Genomic DNA, 3,943 nt, shown 5'->3' with positions numbered 1-3,943 from the left:
GCTACGTGAATGCAAGAGTGAACACATATATACATGTCTAATCTAAATGCATACAAGTTCTAGTTTTAACAACACACCAACAACACACGCATATCTAAAACGGTTCCCAAAGGGAACACCCACATCACATATCCCGTCCTCCTCCATGCTTATATTTACAAAAAGAAAAGGAAGGAGAAAGGAGAAAGAATTGGATGAATTTTATCAAGCGTCTTCTCCGATGATTCATGTGTTGCCTTTCCAAATGGTTAGGACAAATACAAAATATATAATATAAACAAGGAAAAATTACAAATAACCACCACGTATTTGCGTATTTTTACAAATTACCACCACGTATTTGCATTTTTACAAATAACCCCCACACTTTCACGTATACTCCCCAATTACCACCGTATATTTGACCCGAGACTTCATTTTTCATATTTTCCGTCTTATTAAGTACAATTTACGCTAAATACCAAGATTACCCTTTCCTGCTACAAGAATGATTACTCCCTTATTTCTCACAAACCCTAAATCCCAATTCCCTAAATCCGTAAATCCCCAGACCCCAATTACATCGATCAATTTCTCACAATCAACTTCATTGTTCAATCAATTTTTCTAAGTCACTCGATATTTCTTTCACCATCAGTAGTAATAGACACCAAACATCCAAACTTCATACGCTGTACTTCTTTTCTCCTTTTTGGCTATTTTTCTACTTTCCCAAATTGTTAACCCCAAAATATTCCAACCCCAAAAATCAATTCAATTGAATCAAGCTTGTACAATTTTATCAATTCAATTGCAATCAAATTTGTACAATTTTTGGCAGAGCTTTCCTATTCTGAATTTATGTTTGTACAATTGTTTTCCGACCCTTTATCCGCTCTACTCGGATAAAACAACCCAGATTCCGACCCAAACAACGCCGCCTTCAACATGGCAGTACACACCCCCAAACCACATAACTTCCCGAAGACAACGACGATGGCGGTGTTTTCGACACCGAAAAAAATAAGATTGTGAATGGTCTTAACGAAATAAACTGATCACTTAAAAATAGTTCGATTTGGAGAAAGGTTTTGGTTAGAATTCAACATAAGTTGAATCTATTGAGTATTAATATTGATTGGTATTAGATGAGGATTTTGCTATTTTTGATGAATGTTGTTGTTTGTGTATCAATGGAGGTGTGGAGGTTTCCTCCATTGATGAACTAAAGAGAAAGTAGTGAGAGATTTTGGATTAATCGTTGATTAAAAATGATAATAATAATTAATAGTTGTGATTATAATTATGAAGAAGTAGTTGAAGAAGATGAAGATTGAATTTCCAGAGAAGCATATGGGTTGGATTGATTATTAGTTGAATTTTCAGAAAAACATGAGGGTAATATGGGTATTTCAGATAAATCGTTAATTAATAAGTCGGAAAATACGAAAAATGAGTCTCGGGTCAAATATACGGTGGTGATTGGGGAGTATACGTAAAAGTGTGGGGGTTATTCGTAAAAATGCAAATACGTGGTGGTAATTTGTAAAAATACGCAAATACGTGGTGGTTATTTGTAATTTTTCCTATAAACAATGCAAAATTTTTGATTTTTTGAATTTTTAGGCATTTTTTGTAGTTTTCTCAAATTAACAAGTAAATATATACGAATATAAACAATATGCACAACGTGGATATTTTCCTCCCCACACTTGAAATTTACATTGTTCTCAATGGAACAAAGTATAGGGAGAGAAAAGGAAAAATAAATAACATATTTTTGGATTTTAAAATTTGTTTTTGAAATGAAATAACATATTTTTGTTGGTTTTTGAATTTTCCAAAATTAAAGAACATGCTTTTGGATTTTTTTGAATAATTGGAAATAAATAATATGTTTTTGTATTTTTAAATGATAGAATTTCCTCCCCACACTTATTTATTTACATATTTCCAATGGAAATAAATGTGTGGAGGAAATTTGGAAATGAAATACATGTTTTTGAAGAATTTTTTGATTTTTCAATTTTTAGTGGTTTTTGGTTAATGAATGTATGCATGAACTATCCTATATGCTAAATTGAAAGTACAATGCAAACTACACTACATGAATGTAAAGAGAGCTAATTTAGGTTAACTCTTATTCGGATCATGTCACTAAATGGAAAATGCGGTAAAAACTTAATTAAGGAGAAGGACGATATATACATTGTGGTGGTTCTTAAGTAACTCCACCAAACCTCTTCAACCGGGATCAGCATCTAGGAATCCCACTATTCCCTTACCAACCTTAAACTTTTCCATGGAGAAAGAGCTTCTAAGCTTTGACAATACTTCATGCACACCATTCATTACTTGGTGCACTTCCAACCATTTCCGGGCCACTTCTTCTTCAAGATTCTTCTTTTCATGGACAAGAGCTTCTTCATTTTCAAGCTTGGGGTCACATACCCTTTTTGTTTTCGGCTTCTTTCTCCATCTTTTTGGTTTCTTCTTCTCAACCCTTGCCTTCATTTTTGGAGGGGTATTAGTGCTAAAATTAAGTTTGGGAGGGATGACATTGGGGTGATTCTCTCCAACCTTAAGCTTCAACTCCTCTTTTCCTTTTTCATCTTCTATCATCAACACTTCACCTTCCCCTCTCTTATCAATTTTCTTTGGAGTTTCTTTGCTTAATGTGACCGAGCTACACTCATAAAGGCAAGTAAATTGGTAGGAGGTGGAGGAGTCAACTTCTCAACATTGAGGTTCATGATGTTGTCATTTTTATCCCTATTTTCTTGACCCTCCAAATGAATCAGACCATTTCCAAAGAGCAGGGTTTCAATATCTTCCAAGCTAGTGTCAAAACTACAAATATGGCTCCTCAACTCCCCAAGTATGGCAAGTTCGAATTCATCAACCTCCATTTCCAAAGGCCTAACCTGTTCCCCACACTTTCCGTTAATACTCGCTTTATATTCATGAATTTTAGAAGGAATTGGTGGTGGGAGGCCTTTCTCATCATCATCATCATATATGTCCCAACACACTTTCGTAGAGGCAATAAGCTCGTGGTTATTGATATTCTTTTGTTTTGAGATAACTTCCTCTAGAAAGGTGGTGTAATGAGGCTTCTCTTCCGTGGATGGAAGAGTGACTTCCATCATTTTCACCAAGTTAATGAATTTCTCGATACGTGAGTCTTCATTGGTCACTTCCACCCTTTGAGGAACAGGCAAAGGTGGCACATAATAAGGTTTTTGTGTAACCTTGGGTTCCTCAATAACCAACTCACCAACTTCTTGTTTTCCGGATGAGCTTTCCTCCCACATTACCATTTCTTCTTCTTCATCATCAGTTTCAACTTCTTTCCTCTCAACTTTTATCCCCACTATTTCTTTAAGAACCAACTCATCATCAATTTCACACCTTCTTTGCTCACCAATTTCGGGGGTAGTTGATACAATCGGGTCATCATTCTCTTCACTCACTTCAAATGGTATTGGCATTGACTTGTCACCAAGATTAAGGGACATGCATGCTTCTTCTATTGCAACCTCCCCTCCCACAATGATTGTATTCACCTCATTTACCTCCATAGGATCCCTAGCATTTCGCCCTTGCCCTAAATCCACCCAGTGGTGTTTGAGGGTCGACAAGAGCTTGGGAACCCATTAGACGAAGAAAGGTTCTTTGGGAGGCGTAGAGTTCCTTTATGTCTTGGAAGATTGGGGTTGTCAATTCATATATCAGCTTGACCAAGGTGGTGTATCGAGTGTCTTCCAAGGAATTGTTTGGTTGAGGTGGTGGCTCTTGGTTGAAAGATTGGTTGACAAGCGAGAAAGGAGAATCTTGGTTATACCGGTTTTGAAAATTTGAACATTGGCCTTGGTCAAAGCCTTGGTTGAATCCTTGATAATTTTGATTGCAATTTTGGTCTTGATACCCTTGGTTGTACCATTGGTCAAAACTTTGATAATTT

This window comes from Silene latifolia, chromosome 7, assembly GCF_048544455.1.
Source record: "Silene latifolia isolate original U9 population chromosome 7, ASM4854445v1, whole genome shotgun sequence".
NCBI lineage: Eukaryota > Viridiplantae > Streptophyta > Magnoliopsida > Caryophyllales > Caryophyllaceae > Silene > Silene latifolia.
The sequence above is the reverse complement of the archived record's forward strand: the minus strand, read 5'-3'. Positions refer to the sequence as shown.